Below are 21,411 nucleotides of genomic sequence, written 5' to 3' on the forward strand. Positions count from 1 at the left end.
TGCGGTGACAGGGAGCCTTCTCCTTCCATCATAATCTTCTCTCTCAAGTCCCGACGGCGTTTGCTCCGGGCTGCAGCAGGTGACGAGCAGCAGTGCAGCCTTAATGTAATGCTATGTAGATTACTTGTCCCATGTGGTGGTGGAACTCATTTACAAACACATGCTACCAACATGGGCCAGTATGCACAGCCTGTGTAGGCGTGTGGAGACACATACACACACACAGCAAATTAACAATAAAGCTGAGCATTACCTGATTGTAAAAAAGGTTTTTTAAAAAGAACTTTGTGCACAAATACAAATAAATCAGTCGAGGTAATTTGTTATTATTATACCACACAGGGTTGTGTTAATCCCACACAAAAAATCTAATATATATATCCAGATAATTAATTATTTCAGAATGGATAATACAAACTAAATAAAATAAATACATGTATATACCCAAGAAATAATTCTGTAGTTCATTTTTTGTATTTGCATCAGGTTTAATGTAGAGCTGCAACTGACAAGTATTTAGTTTTGGTCCATAAAATGTCAGAAAAGGGTTTAAAATTATCAGTCAGTGTTTCACAAATCCCAAGATGACGTCCACAAATGTCTTGTTTTGTCCACAAGCCCAAAGATATACAGTTTACCATCACAGACGACTAAAGAAACCAGAAAATATTCAGAATTAAGAAGGTGAAACCATAGAATTCAGACATTTTTTATTTAAAATAATAACTAAAATCGATTACCAAAAAAGTTGGTTTCTAATTTAATAGTCAATTAATACTTGTTTAATAGGTTAATTGTTACAGCCTTAGTTATGTGTAAACAGAAGTAACAATATCATATAAAACGTTTATGTAACATAATCATATTAAATGATAGAAGCAGAAAAGTGCATGCAGAACTACGTACATAAGATGGAAATACATTGCATGTAAACAAGATCTCTGATTAATAGCCTTCTTTTACTTGTTGCTTACTAACTACAAACTGCATACATATATACAGTATATAAATATAATTTTAGACTGCTGAGTACCAACTACAGACTGCATAAACTATCAGGCAAATCTCTGCAGAGCCGCCACCAAAGGAAAAAGAGAAAACAGTGAAATCTCAGTGAGAGAGGAGGATATGACAGAGTAGTCTAGACTGTCTGTCACAGAGTGTCTCTTGCCGCTTACCATAGAATATCTGTTGTGATAAATTATTGTCAGGCGAATGAAGGGAAGTCTGATGCATACTGTTGAAACATCACTGAAGCCCGTGCGTCACAAAGTTAAAGCCAAAATTGCTGAAAAAAAAAGACGAGCATGACAGCTAAGAGGCAATGACGGAGTGACTGAAAGAAGAAGTTCGTGTTCAAAGTCCTGCTCATGGGACACAGGTGTTTTTACTTCATCATGGGTAATTAGCCTTCTGCTCGGGCTGCAGCTGAGCTATTATAGAAATTAAATGACATCAGCAAAGTCCACAACAACGACCACGTTTACATGCACACTAATTTTCTAGTATTATTCACAATTTGATACAGATCATATTAAAAGCATCAGACATGTGAGAACCACCATTATTATTATTACTGTTATTATATTATTTATATTTTAGGAGTTTTTTTTTTTTAGACATCCATATAGCACATTTGGAGTACACGTCTCAGTGGGGTTTTTTACCACATTTTGCAACACACAGCCTCTTTCCTGTTTACAGTCAGCTCTGTGCGCTGTAAACAAACCAACCAGTGAAACATTTGCAAGCCTGGAGTAGAGACACATGCACTGAAGTAAAAGCCCACATTTATGTTTGGAGGGAAAAACTCACTTACTTTTAAAGGAATCACAATATTACTGATGCCTCTATATGACCTATAGAAGTTAACAAGATCTTTTGTGAGAAGATGGGCTATTAATACACAGTTATTCATAATTTCTAACACCAGATCCAATTCTCCATGAAAACAGATTAAACGAGCCTGTTTACATTTTCCCAGGCAAAGTTACACTGACAACTATGTTAGCCAGTTAAAAAGAAGGAAGGGAAGATTTTTATTTAGATCATTTTATTTTTGAAGTTATAGTTTGTGGCTATCACCGTGGAAACACTCCTGCTTCTGTCAAAAGGGGCCTCCAAAATTAACAAAATATATAAGTTCCTCATAGTAGCTTTAAACATTATGAAAAACTTGCATCTCGGGAAAGTTAGCATGGACTTAGCTTTAAGCTAAGGTTGGCCATTGCCTTCAGCCCCAAGCTAACACAGGCCAAACTTATGGTTAGGATTTTTTTCAAACTTTACGCTAATGAATTATGTGTTTCTAAAATCCATGCAATAAAATTGCATCAGAATACTGAATTCTGAGCGTCTCAGGGGTTCCCCACTAATTTGTAAAATTGTGTTCAGAAATCCTTCAGGACGACTGTAGCTGAGACAACTGAGTCACCATGGTAGACAGACTGTTGAAAAATCAAGCACAGCTTCCCCAGCACTGCTGAAAAAAGGAGGAAGCAGGAGGGTACTATTATCCAACACCCACCCCAGCTACAGCCTCTGTCTGGAAGGAGATACAGAAGTATCCACAGCTGTACCACCAGCTTCTTTCCTGAGGCTGTGAGACTCCACAATTCATCCTCTGTACTCCACCATGAAAAGTTTATTTTTATGACTTTGAATGAAGAAGACTGAATGAATGAAAGGAGGCTGCGTTCATCATTTGTTGTTGTTTCTGCGTTAGTTTCATCAATATATTACATCAATAGATAATATTTTGTGCATGCAAACATAGTCATTGATACAGCTATGAGCTGTCGTGCAACAAAATAACAGGCGAGTGAGAGAGATGTTAAATAAGCACGTGTTTGCACGCCCACGCAGTCCTGAAAAGAGATCTAATCAGGCAGAGTGAGTGAAAACACCTGCGTGGGTGGACCGTTGGCATGCAGAGGCTTCAGACAGCTGAAACTTTTTCAAAAGCATTTTGGTACCTGGTGCTATAGATAAACAAGAAACCACTCCTAAAAATGAATAGAGCACTCACAGTAGTGACACACACTGTTTACATTTTTTGAAAAGTGGGCTGAGATAGGGATTTAACAGTTCCTACAAATGACTTAAATTAAACATCTGGACAGGGGGGCGATACAAGCACATGGAGGGATTAAACCGGATTTCAAGTTTGTGTCAGTAAAAACACATGATGTGATGTGATCCTTTCTCAATATTATTAGTTGTCCTTAATGCTTCACCACAGTTAAAACATACTAGGTCAACTAAACACACAGGGATGAGCAGACATAAGGGATAATACTTGACAAAATGTCCATTATCAGAAATTAATGTGTAGACCAGAACTGTCCAAAGAAAAAAAAAGATTATGTGCTTATATTTTCATGCATTTTGCAAACCAAATCTAAAGTCTGTTTCCCTGGTAACATCTGAGGGTTTGGCTAGTACCTGGAACAATTACTACCATCCCATAAGGAAGCCTGTTGCTCAGCTATAGCTTAGAGCTAAAGTTATGCCAGCAAGATTCAAACTCAGTAACACTGGCTATGAGGGACAAACAGTAAATTTAATTCACAGTATGTTTAACAAGAGTCACACGCTATCCAGCCATGTCACTGTCCCTAAATCAATATTTAAGTATTTATTTATTTTTTATTTTTTTTATGAACAAATGCTAACCATGTGTACTATCAGACTGAAGTAGTGAACTGAATGTCAAATGGGGCATGTCCACTTCTTGCAATGAATATTAAATGGTAGGAGTCCATTTATGAGGGATTAATGGACAACCTGCAGCCAATCAGAATCAAGTATTCACAGAGACCACGGTATGACAGATATAATAACTCGGTTTCCTGACCTTTTAGGTGCCATTATGCCATTATGTTCAGGAGCATGAGGGCGATCACAAGCAGCATTATACAAAAGCTGATATATTACCTGTACCTTCAATAGACAACAACAATACATCAGTCTCACAAATCTCTGAGGACGCCGTCTGCATATAAAGAGACAAATACGATTTGGATAAAGATGCAATACAAAGCACAATCTGTTGGGTCTAACCTATTGTATAATCGCGGTCCAGTGAAAAACACTTATCTCCAGAGTGTCAACTTTTCTTGAGAGCTTTTCAGCTCTGTTGTAACACATATTTCAGATATGACAACCAATGTCTTTGTTAATGATTTGTTTGGTTTACAAAATGCAGGGCTTATAAAGGAGCTATCCCTCCTTCAGGTTCATAAAAAAATAAAAAAATAAAATAAATCCAAATCACCAAATTTGAAGATAAGCGGTTTTCACTTGACACATATTTTGCAGAGTCACACTCTCAGCTGGCCTGCTAATAATATGAAAAGGATGATAAATTTAGCTGAATAATAAGCAGGATTCAGCAGATGAACCAAGTGAAAGGCACAAGCCCAAAGCCCCTGTACTTTTTCCTTGACACTTAAAAAGTGCCCTCTTGGAATGTGCTCATTAGCATTTAGGCGATGTGTAAGGATCTTTGTTTATTTATTCAAATCTGGACAAGGTTTCGCTGAAAGAAGCTGCCATGTACAAAAAAAAGCAAAAATAATTTCAGATGGGAAAATGGCCAGCCAAGATGAGAGTGCACAGCACTGACCGGAATACTAATGATGACAGAGACCTGGTGAGGGAAAGACAAGGTAAGAAGCTCTTCGTATCACATAAAACCCTGGACTGCTTAAACCTGTTAAAATGCACATATACTGTGACAGTAATTCAGGCCAGCTATTGGCTTGGTGGCATTTTTTACATCCGCCACATTTGCATTTTTTGCTGAATATAAACTTAAGCTCTGTTAAGGGTGGAATATGTTTCCGTAGGGGTGGTCGGGTCATTTAATCTTTCACAGCACTGCTGAGAAACATTAAAACCTGCAGGATCAACTTGTCTGAGTTTTCAAATTCTGTTTCAATTAAGTCACGGATGCTTTGATAATTTTTGTGGCATCAGGAAAGATGTGATGGCAACGGTCGTGCATGTAGATGCTGCGGCTTGTAGCTCTCTCAAACTTTGCTACTTCTCTTTTCTGACTGGTGTTTTTTTTTTTTGCTTTATTGCTGAAACATGTATCACCTATAACAAAATACACTCTTAAGTATTATAAAAAAGAAGCATGGGGTTTGGATTGAAAAGCAGTGGACCTTGAAACAACCAAAGAGGCTGATTCAAGAAAAGATAGCACATGTTAAAACATGTGCAGATTTAATAAATAAACTACTGTCTTATCGTTTTTTTCAGTATAAGATAAAATACAATTTCTGTGAGGTGGCAAACTGCTTATATTTAATGCCAAATAAAAAAGGGAGATACTACAGTGCAGAATGCTTGCAGATGGATCTTGTCAGTCTCAGCCAACAGAAATCCTAGGTTGATGAAGGGATTTATAAATACACTGACATTTTATTTCAACATTATTCAATTTTGAATACAAAGAAGGCAGATTGTTGCATTTGCAAATGATCTGTGATACTGTAGACCCTGGTATTTTGATTAAACCATACTTTCAATAAAAGTTTTTTTTTTCATTTATTCTCCTGCTTGATTTGTGAACAACCCACAGATAAGACTTCGGCTCGTTTTATCTAAGAAGAGCATGCGAAGGCGTTCCTCAAGTTCCTGTGCTTGGACCACCATCGTATCAGCCGCACTGGTCGAAATGTGCCTTATTCTCGTCTCTCCTCCTGTTTGCTGTTGATAATAGGGATCCACTACAGGATATGAATGTCTCAGATCATTATCTAACTAGTGCACTGCCTCCTTACTGCTGAGCCTTTGTTGTAATGGCATCACGCTTGAACATCAAATAATGTATAACATTATGTTACATGTCAGTAGATGCTCAGCCATCAAAGCATCAGAGCAAGCCCATGAGTGGTGTACTATTCTAGAATTGAAATGTGTATAAGTATATATGTATATAACTGTTATATTTATTTTTTTGGTTCATATTTTATCCTACTCTACACTTACTTCATTTAGTCACCTGTATGTTGTATGTGTTTGTAACATGAAGGAACTCATTTTCTTGCGCTACACTGTTGTGTTGTGTGTTAATAGTAAATAACCTAAAAGTTCACTCTAAAATGAAAATTCAGTCATTATCTAGTCACCCTCATGCCAATTGAAGGTCTGGTTTAGTTTTGTGGTCTACAAAACACTGCTGGAGTTTCACAGGAAAACAGTGTTGCAAAATCTCCCAAATAATGGAAGTGAATGGTGACCAGTTTTCAAACGTAAAAAAGTAACAGAAAAAAAAACATAAAATGCCTCCATACTGCTCGTCTGGTGTAATCCAACTCTCCTGAAGTCCCCAAATGCCAAGTTGAGTACAAATAATGGTATTTGCACCATGTTTTTAGCCTGAATTTTCACTGTAGATCCTTAGCTTGTAGCCACATTCACGTTCACATGCACACTGTCTGAACTGTGTGTGTGTGTGTGTGTGGTGATGGTGTGCAAAAAACATGATGGGACTTAAGGAGACTTAGATTATGCCAGATGAGCAGTATGGAGGTGTTTTATGTTTTTTTTTCTAGTTGTATTTTTAGGTTTGAAACCATTCACTTCCATTGTTTGCGAGACTTCACAGTGCAGTTTTCCTGTGAAACTCCCGCAGTGTTTTGCGGAATAACAACATAAACCCGACTCTCAGTTGGCATGAGGGTGAGTAGATAATGACTGAATTTTCATTTCTGGGTCAACTATCCCTTTAATACCTTGATTGATGTTTACCAGCTTTCAGAACAAGGCTTTTGCAAAAGGCTTATGCTTGTTGGAGAACATGATGATCAGGCCTCTCTTGTCCGTCGCCCCTTTCCTTTTTCTTTTTATATTAAGCACCACACTACAGGCTCAGCTGTTCGCTAACAAGCTAATACACATGCTCATTTGACCGTGAAAGTGAAAACATGCATCCATCCTGTTGCGCACAACAATCACACTCTTATGTGTAATTTAAAAAGCCATGAAAATTCTTTGGGCTCTGGTTGGACGGACGGTGCTGAATAAGTTACTCTGATTTTCTACATCTCATTGCATACCTACTGCCAAGTTAGCAATATCAGTTGAAAAAATAAAGTTGCACATGTTCTGACTATATATTTCATAGATACAAGTAACCCCCTCCTAGCTTTCTCCTGCTGCGTTGATCCAAAAATAGAGCCCTGGGTGCATCATCCATGATAATTAGAAATATTGGCAGCTTGCATTAGCCTGTGTTTTCACTCTCAACTGACGCTGATCATAGTGGAGACTTCAGTACAGTCAGGACTGGGAAATGATCCAGGAACGATGTTCGTGGAAGAGGCACCTCTCCCCCAGCTGTGCTTATGTAACCGACTAGCTCTTTTGAGCCTGAAATTAATCTAAAACAAATAAATACTATTTTCATGGTTTAATTATATCTCTTTTTTTAAGCATGTTTCCAAGCAAGCTGTGAGTGTTAGAGCTTTTGAAAATATTAGTCACAAAGCAGGATTTGTAAGGAGTGTGTGTTCCAGGGCATCAGAGTAACACACATGCTGGGGGCCAAGGGAGAGGTCTCAAAAAAAAATGTATTATTATTTTTAATTTACCTCCAACTGTGAGCGTGCGTGTGCATGGGTGGAGGGGGTGGGACCAATTTCAAGATTAAAAAGTGATGTCAGCCAGCCAAGAATGCAATATTTTAATGATGACCGTTTGTAAGTCATCACCATGCTGACTCACTGACATTTTAGCATTTTCAAAGGCTGTGTGCTCACGGATCCTGCATACAGATGGTCTCAGTTTTCTTCACACGTTAAGGCCCACAATTGTCTAAAATAGATAACCTGTGGGGGCTGTGAAAGACGTCCTGAATCACATATTGATACGGTATCAAGTGGCACATTTTGTCGCCTAACAGGTGTGAAAATCTCCAGCACTCACATGCTCCTCATAGACTGTGAAAGAGCATGTCTGAGAAATTGCATCTGACATTTTGTCCCACGCCTTTTGACACATGCGAATTGATGGCTGGTTTTGCCCAGCATCCTGGTGGAGACATTTTGAAATTAAATTAAGATTTAAATCTTTCTCTGTTGTAAAGTATTTGATTCTTTCGGTGTAATATTTGCAACTGAGCCGGAAGTTAAGCCCAGTATGGTAAAAAAAATAATGTTCTTTTCTGTTTGCTGTTTTTAGACACCCGGAGGAAACTACAGATTTACTATAAATATCAAGCAGCTCTTCTATTAACATTGGGCTGCAGCTTTACAGGTTGAAGACTGGCAGCTTAAAACCTCACACAATCTCTTCACTCACATCCGTCAAAAAAAAAAAAAAAAAAAAAAACAACCCAGGAGCATCTGGACTAACATTTGGGATTCCTCCAATCTGACCTCCCCCTCAGTTTCAGTAGGAGGCTCGCTATGTGTGCCAGCAATCAAAGAGAATCTATTGAGCTCCAACCCAGAAGTATTGTTTGTCCTTTCAGCTGTCAGTAATGGACTGGCACGAACCATTCCAACAAAACTAATAGCGGGGACGAACTGCCAAAGGCCGTAAATTGAGATTGAAAGGTGATTTAACACAGGGAGGCCACGTCCTTTGGATTAGGCAGACAGAAAAGTATATAATTGTGAATAGAGCCGCGGCAAATTCAGGACTCCTCTTCAGGTGTATTTCACTCCTCATTGCATACGTACATCACTCCCTCCTCAGTGAAACTCCCTGTTGGAGGCAGTTTCACTTGGCTGTGGTTTAGTGTCAAAAACCGTACTCCGCTGCGTGACGTGGAAGGATGAAAGCCGACACTTCCTTCTTCACAGCGTGATTCTAATGAACACAAGCAGTGTTGGCTCATGTCCCTCCATTCCGGAGGTGTAAATACAGTAAAGGAAGTATGGGCGTATGTTATTCACGTGCATCAAAGTGCATTTTCAAGAAACGCTCTCCAAATCATGATCAATAGCAGCGCCGCTGTGTTGTGTCCCACTAATTACAGCGAGCAGGGCATTCTTTAAACAGAGGCCAGGCTTCATTAAGGAGAGATTAAATTAGATTATTCATAACTAGATTACACATCCAGTAATCATCATGCCATATTTGGAAACAGGCTTGTCCACAGTGAATTGTGCAATGCAAGTTATGATTTTATTTTGCCTGCGTACGCTTTAAGCTTTCACAACAAACTGTCAGCTACATTGTACATCCTGAAATACCACGTTCTGCTGTTGCTGTTGTTCTCTCCGTTCTCCGTGTGCTACTTTTGAGACTCTACAGTGGCCATTAAAGGATAAATCGCTTTGCTGCACTCGGCTTAAAAATACCCTGATCAGTGTGCAGCAGGTGATTTTCTCTTGTATTCAGCAGAAACTTGTGATTCACGACTTTCCACAAATAAAATGGCCCCTCACTGGAGGTTCCTTCTTACAGTGTCTGGTGCATTTTTATCAAACCCAGAAGCTCAACATATGACATTTAATTAACATTGCATGAAATAAACATACCGTCAAATGTAGCATATGTACAAAGCCTCAGAATAGTGTCACATTTTCACATTAAAGTCCTGTGTGTTGTGGTAAACAGACAAGGCATTTGAAAACTGTATTTCTATAAAAAAAACTGACTGCATTACTCATTCGTTCAAATGTCTAAAGTGGCCCATGTTTATGTTTATTTGTCAAGGACTTCTAGTGAATATGTCAATTATGACACTTGCTTGTCTGGAGTAAAGGTGGAAATAGAGAGCTGTTGTTATAGCACCAGAAAACATCTTCTGCTCATTTCGCATATGAAGCAAACACTGGAGTCACAACAGGATGCCAGTCACTGTGGAATGAACCTCAACAACATACCAGCGCTGCTCATCCTGAGATCTAAAAGGTGGCGTGATGTGTGGAAGCTGATGAAGGTTATTTTTTTGCACGTCCTCCCAAAAGCAAGAGCGATGACCTGGTGTCGAACAGTTACGTTCATTTTGATTCCCTTGTCAAATGAATGGCAAAGTGCTTCACATAAACTCTCTACAATATGATTTCAACAGGAAAAACTGCACAATATGAGTGGTGTAAGTTTGGCACAAGACATTCCTGCAAGCCTGGTGCTTGTGAGAAACAGGAACATGACTGCCTGCCCCTTCATACACCACACCATAAAGGAGGCTATCAGGGTCATAGACAGTAAATCATTGGTGGACGGAGTGTCCATGACTTCACTCATATGGTGTCTGAGAGCACAGTCTGATTCCCAGCTCAGTGGCTGAAAGCACCACACCAGATTTTTCAAGTGAGTTCAATGAAAAAACCAAAGTGAGAAGGTCCACACATGGAGGAGGAGGTGGGGTGGAAGCGTAGCTCAAACAAACAGAGGACTTTCACCCTGGAGACCAGGGTTTGTGTCCCATGTGAAACCAAAACATTATTATTAAAAGCTGCGAGGCACATAACGTTACGTGCATCACAAAATTTTCATCATGTGATGTCCCTACTGCTTCCCTGTCAATGACATCACGTGACATATATAGCATAATGTAGTTAGTGTAACCCCTAAACTTAACCAAGTAGTTTTGGTGCCTAAACCGACCCAAACTGCAGCTGTTTGACAGCATTAATAACTTGTTAAAAAAGCTTTCTAGCTGCGTCTGATGCAGCTACTAAAGCGTAGCCTGCGCTTCAGTATCAAAGGCCAAGGGGCAGTGACAGACCGGTGGTATGTGACAATTTGGGATTAGAACGTGTTGTTTCTGAGGAACTGTTGTGAAGCTCACAGTTTGGTGGTTCTGGTTGTTGCCATCTTGGCAGTTCCCGACTTGGTTAATCCTCGGCTAATTCAAAAATGAGCAGGGAGGTGGAGAGTGGGTGGTGCTAAGGCAGCTGAACGAAGTGACTGGCTATCTGAGAAGACACCTACCTGTCACAGCCTTAATTATGCATAACTTTAAGCCTTACTATAATTAAACAGGCAAGTTTTTTAAAGATTCACCCCACCCAAACTGTTTTTTTTTTGTTTTTTTTTTGTACCAGGCTATAAACACAGGCAAGGAACTGCCGTTTTTGCAGTTTTTCTGCGTTGGCTTCACTTTTCCGCACTGGAGGTTGCTGCTCGATTGAAGCGGATAAGGATCAAAAAAGAATGTGATGATGATCTGAATTAGTGTAAATCAGTGAAAACATTACGTGTATCGTACCTAGAAATGTAAATAATGTAGAGCCCATTTTGGGTAATCAGTATAAGTCACCTTGTAACTGTAGCAGTCTTTTTGTGTAACTCATCGTAATTCTGCAGCAGTGCAGCAGCAAAAGCCTTCATTTCCCTAAGTTCCCTATAATCTAATTAGTGGCATCAGAGATGTTGCACATGTCACATGGATGACCAAACAAACAGTCTAGTAGTAGTTTAGCCACTGGTTTATTTTAAGTGTATGAATGAACAGATGACTCATAATCCTTTGCCCTGTTTCATCATGAAGCACAAGAAAAAAGTATGAATAACATTTGATTTGCACTTTGCACACATTTCCCACAGAGGCAGTGTATCTGAAATCAAAACTAGGGCAAAAGAAGAGGCATTTTATATTTTTTGGTAGAAAAACTGCATGCACAAAAGGTCAGGGAGGGGTGAATCCTTTCCTGAAACTATAACATAGACATGTACATAAGAATCTCTATTGTGTTGGCCTCGCTTCCAAATACAGAAGATAAAAGCCGTTCTTGAATTATTTATACAATTTCCAATTTATACCATTTAGATTCGCTCAGCCAGCCGGAAAAAAGTAGGCAGCGGAAGTGAATAAATATTGCTCTCTCATCCTTTACGAACAACTGCTGAGTAATGTTTTTAGCCCCCGTCTGCTGCAGACTACAGATGTGTTTGATAAATCCCAAATGTGAGTGCATGTGAATGTAAATAGTGTGATGCTGATTCAAGAAAAGACAACACATGTTAAAATTTGTGACCGATTTAATAACTAGTATATGGCCTCATGACCTAGAAAACTGCTTATAGACAGTGCAGATTGATTTTAGATGGATTTTATTGGTCTCAGCCAACTGGAGATCCCAGATTGGTGAAGGGATAATTCTGCTGACACACTAATTTTAACGTCATTTTGAAACACAAAAAAGGTACACCATTGCAATTGATCTAAGTATTTTGAAAAGGCATCTTTACAATTATTATTATTATTTTTTTTTTATTTATTCTCCTGCTTGATTTGTGAACATCCCCACAGATAAGACTCAGGCTCATTTTGTCTGTGAAGGCATCCCTCAGGGTTCTGTTCTTGGCCCTCCATGCTACCACCATAGTGGTCAAAATGTGCCTTATTTTCTTTTATCTTCCTGCTTGCTGTTGATAATAGGGATCCACTGCAAGATATGAATGCCTCAGATCATTATGTAGCTAGCATGCTGCTTCCTGACTGCTGAGCCTTTGTTGTAATGGCATCACGCTTGGACATCAAATACTGTATGAAATTATGTTGCATGCCACCAGAGACACTCAGCCACCAAAGCATTAGAGTAAGCCCATGACTGCACTGCTATAGAACTGTGATGCTTTTTTCACACAATGCACAAGACCTGAAGCCCACAACTGTTAACGATGTATTTTCATTAAAAACTGCACTGACTGAGGGAGGATACCATCCCCTTGCAAAATGACCTAAATACACCCCCCTAGTTAACCTGCCGACCTCCCTCTCCATCCCCTTGTGGCAAACAGAGTGCAGAGGCAGAGCGGTTGTTTAGCTAGTGTGCCTGACTCATTGATCCTTTATCTGACTGAGTTCTGTAAAAGGTTGAATCTATGGCCTTGATCATGGCTCTGAAATATTAGTAGTCTAACTGTTGTGTACTGATAAATCCATGGAACTGATGTGATGAAGTAGAAGACTTTTTTCTCTGAGTCCTACCCTTATGTCAGTATATAAGGGTTGTTAGTGAGTTGTTTTGCTTGTCATCGGTGAGCAAATCACACTGGGGATCATCCCCACTGTTGAAAAGGAAAAAAAATTATTAGCGATTAGCTAGCTAGTTAGTTGGGGCTTTGCTGACATTAGCTAATTTATGAGGTGAAGCAAGGTCCTTTAAACATCTTAAAAAATGTGGTTTTCTTTTCAACGTAGACAAGACTAGCACACAACATGTTTAACTACAAAACAGAGGGTCTTAGGAAGGATCAATTATCCAAGATCCTCTCTTTGACAAGCTTTTCATTTTCAGTTTTTTTGTGTTAGAAACAGCAGTTGAATCCACTGTGTGGTCATTTTTGAGGCAGCATTTAAGGGCCTTCTACACCAAGAATGATCATTCTAATTATCATTTTAAAATTTGTTATAACTTAACACCACAACTATAAAACTGCAGTCTGCTCCACCATCCACTTGAGTTATAACAGTTTTTAAAATGATATATTTATAGTTATAGGTCTGGGCGGCCTTTTGGAGGTGGTGTTGCACTGTACTACATTATATTTAAATGTGTTTATTAATGAGTTGTTTATATGCCTGAGAGGGACATAATAAGACCTCACTATAATAGAATCAAAAAATGATTTTCCTACTCCTCTGTTTGTCTGAGGCTTATTAGCTCTGAGCTGTTAAAAAAAATTGAAAGATATTTTGGATTTCTTAGTGGAATCACAGTGAGTTATTGAGTTTAGTTTGGAACCTCAGTTATGGAGGGTTTTGACTGGTTATTATTAAAAGGAAGATGGTTCAGTGATCAAAATAGCACTGAAAATCTTTCTTTTTACACTGGCTGTGTGTCAAAATGTGTCTGACAAAAGAGAGCACTGGGATGAGAAGCTCATATCCGCACAACTTTACAATGCTAGTCTTCCACTACGGACACCATTAGCTGTGAATTGCTGTGACAAATTTGCCAACTTCATTTCATGCATCATGGTAAATCATGAAACCACATCGGTAATAACCATTATTCGCTATAACGGCCTTGAGAATAATTGCCTTGGAGGTTGAGGAGAAATGAGTTGTTAACTTCTAACTTCTCGTTTGGCGATGGGCAGCATCAAGGCTTCCTGGCTGTGGGTGGAGGGGCATTCGCAGTCAGCGTGAGTCACTCTCGGATGCAAGTCACCCACTGCATGGCAAGCTTTTACTGCAGCCGGGCAGGGTAAAAACGACTACTGGTAGCTACACTACTTCCTGTGTGTGTCTGTGTGAGTTGTGTGTGCCTGAGGGAGACATCACCTGATACTTACCACATAAACCAATCAATTAGCAGAATACCTCTGGTTCAGAATACAGGGGATCAGCTCTGAATTTAATAGCGATGCATCCTGGGATACCCTCTTGATTCAATCTTTCATCTGCACTAAAACCCTCATGAAAGCCTTACTGAGTAAAATCAGATCCGTGCTGTTTATTCAAAACCCTTAAATCCATACTGATAGTCTCAGCCTGTCTGTGGAAGCTGCTAAAGAATTAAAGGAGCGATATGTAGCCATTTAACATGCAAGGGTGAGTTTCAAGTTGAAGCCAGAGACTGGAGTTGTCACCCCCGCAGCCTCCTTCCCAGAGTCGTGGAAGCTCAGGCAGGCTGCAGAAGCACTACAGGAGTGCCAGACAATAACAAGCAAAGAGAAGTCCTATGCCGTAAGTTGGTCAGCTGTTTGTAACTGTCAGATTTCTGTCAGTGTAAAGTTAATACCACAAAAAATACCACATAATTAACATATATACTGCCCCTGAAGCCAGAAGGAAATCTTAGTTATTTCTCAGACTTGGAAAACTCCTTACAGTCGGCTTCAATCTAATTTTATGCTGTGATTTTAATACAGTTACGTCAGAAAATGACAACAGCTGTCCTTTTTGTTTTTGATTGCATTTCTATGCTGAAGTTTTAAGGTGTTTCTTTGTGTAGCAGAGCGGTTCTACAAGCAAGTCAGTGCATCATTAGGTGGTTTCAGAGAGTTACAAGGTTCAGTAAATGCATCATGAAAACAATACAGCAACGTATTGATATTAGTAAATGTACTTTGGAATTTGTATTTTTGAATATTTAAGTATTTTTAAAAGGAAGTACTCTAGTACTTTAACTATATTTTTTGTAATATTTTGACTGAGCAACTTTCATTTGCAGTTGAGTAATATTTGAGCAGGAGTATCTATACTTTGACTCAAGTACTGGGGTTGAGTACTACTGTGTCAGAATAGCTGATATAAACAGACAGAAACTCATTTAGCAAACATTCAGCGTTAATTTTTGCTCCAATTAATGTGAAACAGGCAACATATAAGAGTTACTCCAGTCCATGACAGAAATTTTAAAGGGGGACACCACAGCTGCATCACTGTTGTCAGAGAAGCGATTATATTAATATGTTTCCCTGCTCTCTGATGACATTTTATGATTTAAAACAGTACATATATTGCATGTCTTCTTTCAGTGACTGCCTGCTGCCCAGACTTCATTAACACATTGCTCAATATAACCCTTATAAATATCTACTCCTTCTACAAAATTATTAATGATTTATTACAACTTACAAACAGACACTAATGCATTCTGTAAACATTCTGCATTAATTTTAACTTTAATTAAAATGAAACTGACATACAAAAACAGTTATTCCCACCCAACACCATGGCTGTATGATGTCTGATGACATGTCATGGTCATTTCATGAGTTATTACAGTAAATCTATATCACAATTTTCTCCTTTAAAACAAAACAAGCAGTGACAAAACCCTGCATTTAATCCAATCTGCTTGAATATATGTTTCACAATTACCATTGCAATTATGACTAAAGCTCAGCAGTACAATCAGTGAAAACATTAACCACGGCGGCTGCACCTGTATTTCAATATGCAGCAGTCGCAGGCAACCTTGCCTAAGTGCTGGAAAGGAATTATATATGAAACAGAAGCAGAAGGTCTACCCAAGGTGGGGTAATTTGATTTATCTTTTATTATTTTTCCATCCTCCGGTGTTATCGTGGTTTCTTCTCTGAAATGGGAAATGTGATAAATATTGATGTCCTTTACAGGAAATGCAACCAGGCATGTGTGAGATGCAGGCCCCGGCCTATCTATCGCATGTTTTGGAGATGTGTGTGTAAACCGACCCCCACGCCAAAAGCCGGAGCCCTTCAGAAAAGCTTTGCCTGCCTAAAAGCTCTTTGTGGGGCTTGTTAGCACAAACGCTCTCCTTCTCCTCCTTCCTGTCAATCTTTCACTGCTATATTCTCTCTCTACTTCACCTTCCACTGGCATCTCCCTCCTATCTGTTCTGTTCACTGCTTTCAGTCCCAGCTTCTCCCTCTCTGTCTCTCTTGTATTCCAACATCTCTCACCCTCTCCCCCTTCTAACAATCTGTCTTTACTCCTCTCCCTGTAGAGTTCATAGAGGCAAGAGATGAACAGAGAATTAATAACAAGACAGCAGTGAAGATAAAAAGGAAAGAGGCTCATCCAGCATGCAGAGGCGACTAAAATAGCAACATCAACTTTACCTCGTGCTTCCAACTGACAAAAGTGGGGGAAAAAAGTGAAATAAACACTGCATTTTCATCAAGGTGTGACTGGTATGATGAGAGATACAGTAAAGCTAAATATAAAAGAAAATTATTCATATAATTTAATGTCTTCTCGACACACTCAACCTTCTCAAATCAGTGTTTGGTGTCAAAAGGCCCCATCAGGCAATCAGACAAATCAACATGGTGGAAAAGCTGCAATTTCTTCCCCTTCTTCAGCTGAGGAGGGTTTCAACGAGAATATGTGTAGGTATGCAGACAAGCATTCAAAGAAGGACTCTAATTCCCACCCTGTCGCATCCCACCTATATAAGCACATCGAGGACACAACTTGCACAAACTGTACAAACACAGATTCACACATTCTCGCGCTTTCCTCTCACGCTGCGAACAGAAGGCACATGAAAATACACAATGCACGTTAAATGCAGCCTTTTCCTAACGCGCTTCCGCCTTCGGATTCCAAATTTATTATGACAAAGTGCCTCCCCGTCAGCATTAACAGATGGCCAAAACCAATATCGCTGTCAGGTAGAGCATGCAAAGTTGTCTCTAAGGGACGGGAGCCGAAAATAACAGCAGATCAATAGCAAGTACCAAGTGGAGCATTTTTCCCTCCAGCCTCTGACAGCATGAGCAACACTGCTGGTGTCGGCACACATTTCTGTTCCCTGCTTCTTTCCCCTACACTCTCTCACACTCCCCAGCCAGCCTATCCTCATTTTCTCCCTCTCTTCATGTCCTAAATAGCCTGCTCTGCTTCATTTAACTGCTCCCCTATCCCATAATGTGTATTGCTTGCACCTGTCAATATGCTATGAGAAGTAAATCAGGTAGGAAGTGCATGAAAAGGAGACAGATATATAGGAAGAGAGTCAGAGCGAGGAGGAGACAGGAGAGAGATATCCTTACCAGAGCTGCAACGAAGAGAATCCAGAAATTGCCTGCTTCATTCCACGGTGGCTGCTCATTAAATCCAAGATACCAGGGAAAGGATTGAAGATTCCATCGAGATGCTGCCCCGAGAGGAGGAAAACAAGATTCTTTAATGGGAGGATTTTGGAGTGTTGTTAAAAAATGTTGTAAATATGCATAAGGAGAAGGATCTGCTATCCAAGTCCAGAGCACTTCATGAGTCCCTTCCGTCAGCTGCGAAGCCACATGTGTATACACACTGACACATGTGGTTCACACGGCGAGCCACACACATGCACGCACACACATAGGGAGGGTGTATCCTCTGCTAGTCTCAGCTAGGCTGAAAGATTGAGGGGGAATGAAGGAGGGATGGAGACGGAGAGAAAGAGAGACACAGCGGAAGGGAGGGGACCTGGAGAAGGGCAAGGTGGAGGGAGGAGCCGCAGTATGTGATGAGAGATTGAGAGAGGGGAGGGAGGAGGAAGAGGGGAGGAGAGAGTCCCTCCATCCCTCCTTATTTCTCCCTCAATCTGAACTGCAGTGCGAGCTGCACGTTAACGTATAACAGTGGCAGCTAATGAAATTATTTTACCATATCTCCATCTGAAAAGACTGCAGGTGATGCTGAACAGCTAAACGCGGGGATGAAAGCGAATGCCGCGGAAGCTGTTACAATCAGAGCCGTTTGTGTATCTGAACGCTGAGTAATGCCCCTCGCTTGTGCACAAAGCGAAACAGATAAACAAGCTGGGAAGATGGCTGAGAAAGATGAGGAAGGGAGGAGGTTGATGCGCCGGGCAGATAGCCAAGATCTAAACACACACTGGGTAGGATAGTATATCAACGGGGAGCATATCAACTAACTTTGCAAACAACTATCACGACACCTTGTATAACTATGGCGTCCGCTAGCTCTCATCAGAACCTCCGTTTTATCCCATTTTCACAGATACAAACTTCCTTCCTAGTTATTACCACAATCCGATATGTGCTAATATACTGTGCACAAAACATGACATCTTTGAAAACCACAGCAGCAAGAGATTTTCTTTGGTACCACATGCTTGTTTTTATGAACAATAGGGTCAAAAATGTGTTTTACCAGAGAAATAATATCAAATTCCATGCATGTAGTTAAATGTGCAAAGTAAAAGTTAAGGCCAACTGTATTTTAAGAGAGAAATCTCAGGGAATTTAGAGGGTAGTGATTTTAAAAAGTCCTCTCAAACTTATGGCTATTGAGTAGAAGTTAAAACACGCCTACAAGTTTCAGGCATTAAAGGAGTGATATGTAACAGATCCATGTCCAAAACTGATAATGCAGTCCAGTCATAGACAGCATATTATATAGGCTATAATCCTTAATATACGATCTTTGGTTTGAGTGAGACGTTTGCACGACCACTGCAGCAGCACAAGACAAGCACAACTTAATCTCTGCTGACATAACATGAGCATTTTATGATTCATCACAGTAAATATATGACAGGTTTCTCCTTTAAGGCCTTCATCAGGGCAAGTACAAAATAGTCACCTTTGGGTTGTTTGTTATGTGCACATATATAAGCTTTTAGACGTAGACACCACGTTGGTATTTTTCTATACTTTTTTTTCCTTAAAATGACTCAATCTTAGAATTTCCCAGTGTTCTGTACTTGTTGTAGGTCAGTATTTTCGCCTTGTGCTGGTACTGAGGGTGTGTGTTTGTGTTCAGGTACGCCTCTGAAGGAGCTGTGCACTGAAGACTCTATCTTTCTTTCTGTTATTTCTTCATTTCCATCGGATAAGACACACAATCTGATATAACTTGCGGTGTTTATTCCTCCAAAAGCTCCAGATCTACTGCAGGCTCTCTGCCGCAGAGCTGTTGAAGTGAAGTTGAATATTTTCAACTCGCACTTTCAACTTGCGCTTATTGCAGTGTTGCCGGCGACACTGTTTTAAGCTTGAGTTATTCTGGAGTCTCGTTTTAGTGCTTTTTGAAATGTTTAATAAGTGAAGAGCATAAGGCTACCCTTGGGTTGTTCTGGTGACAGTTATAAGGCATCCAGTAAAAAAGGCACACTGACTCTCACTTTAAACATAACAGCACCCATAGTGGACATAACGCCCTTGAACTAAAAAGTGACTGTTGTTACTGTTGTAATGTTATAGTGGAAATATCACAGATTTGCAATTTGCCCTCATGATATTAAAAAAGAAAAAGTTCAGATTTCATTGGAAATATATCTGCATACTTTGTGGGTCACATGGTTTTGTAATAGATGTTATATGTCTATGGTTTACGTACCGTGTGGACATTTCGATCTCTTACTGAGTACTGAAACAGTATTGTTTCCATTTGAAGTATCGTTTTGGTATTGAGTATTAGTGATACTAAACTTAATATCAGTATCGCAGTTAAAATTTTGGCATTGCAACAACACTAATCTAAGATAAGTTGTATTTCGTGTCCATGATGAGATTAATATGGCAGCAATGTTGCTGTATTGCAGCTATGGCCGCCTTCTATGCAGCGTCTACATATATATGTTAATGGTTATACAAGTTGGCAAGGAGTCACATGATCAGTATGGACCAGGAAATGATCACACGATCGCTGTAGGTAAAGTCACATGACAGACTGTGTTCAGCAAAGAAACCACACATCAAAAATCTCGCACAATATCAGCAATAACCACAGAAAAAACGTATACAGAACATCCGAAAAACTCTTAAGATTTTAGTTTTCAGTGTGCGTGGCAAGAGGGCAGATGCTTAAGACAACAAGAAGTAGTAAGATAATTACAAAAAGAGTTAGAAAAAAAGGAGAGACATTAAGTTACCAATTTAATCCAAGGTATTGCAAAGCTTTCAGTGTATATAACCAAAACAGTCCTTTTTGTAGGAGCCTGTTTAATCCGTCTCCACCCATATTGAGTTTTCTATATGCTTAACGCTTTATATCTTTAGGCCTTATTTTTGTCTTATCAGAAAAAACAACAACAAAAACAGCAAGCTCAGTACTTCCTGAAGCAACTTTGGTGAAAGTTAAACTTGACCTGATATATTTATCTGGGTCTTTGCCCTAACAACAATGTATCCTCCAGTATTGTCCAACCAACCACGCACATTGCAAAATATGTCCACCAACACATCCTTTGAAAAGCATAGCGGGCATCCCTTGGCTGACATGACTCACTCCATATAATCCTACACTGATGATTCATGCTCTAAATCAGCGTACACTTCGAGGCAGGGGTTAAGAGTATGGGTGGTATAAGCGGTCAGGACACCCCACTGCGCTCAGCTTACAGACAGGATTAAGAATCAGTGGTGGATGGATGGGAGGCTGGTGGGTAGAGCTCCGAGGATATCTCTCTCCTCAGCGGAGCCATGGTTGTCAGTGGAAGCCCTTCAGTGATTGAGGCGCTTGGTTGGACTTAGAGGATGAAGACGACTGTCCTCTACACAGCTGGCTTGAATGTTATCACTTCGAGTGTGCAAACTGACAGAAGCTGATTAATACACCGTACAAAGATTTCTTCGTCTCTTAAGACAAGATGCAACACTTTGAAATAGGCTGTCATGGTTTCACTGATGTTTGTCTTTTCTGTTTGTTTCCTCCTGGTAAATCTGCCGTCATGCTGCCAACACTTGGGCACAGCTGCTGATGAGAGTTTACTTTCTGATTGGTTTATTGCATATTTGGCCTAAAACACACCCATGACTTAATCAAGGCGCTTGTGCACAGCTGATTGTTGTATATATTGCTGTGTGCTGCAGTCGCAAGGGGTGAGACAGGGCAGGATACCCTGGTGCACAAGATGGCAGAGGTAGATTTGGAGACACCTTGAATAAATTAAAATCATTGCGCTTTAGATCAGCGTAAGATTGGGCCCCAAGAGTTAAAGCTGAGCAGCTGGAGGACATCGAGGGTGAAATCAGAAATGTTTTCTCCATAAAATATAAACCAGTTTCACCCAAATCAATGAATAAAGGGTTAAAGTTGTGCTTTTG

The 21,411-nt window shown here is 39.8% G+C and overlaps 1 protein-coding gene across 1 annotated transcript in view; it reads right to left on the reverse strand.

The window, feature by feature from the left end:
- Positions 1 to 17,730, reverse strand: part of lingo1a (leucine rich repeat and Ig domain containing 1a) — a 177,262-nt gene extending 159,532 nt beyond the window's left edge. Inside the window, exon 1 of the mRNA XM_084734747.1 lies at positions 17,407 to 17,730. The gene's annotated coding sequence lies outside the window, so the exon portion shown is untranslated. The remainder of the gene's footprint in view (positions 1 to 17,406) is intronic.
- Positions 17,731 to 21,411: the final 3,681 nt, after the last annotated feature.

This window comes from Lutjanus erythropterus, chromosome 13, assembly GCF_056507025.1.
Source record: "Lutjanus erythropterus isolate fLutEry1 chromosome 13, fLutEry1.hap2, whole genome shotgun sequence".
NCBI lineage: Eukaryota > Metazoa > Chordata > Actinopteri > Lutjaniformes > Lutjanidae > Lutjanus > Lutjanus erythropterus.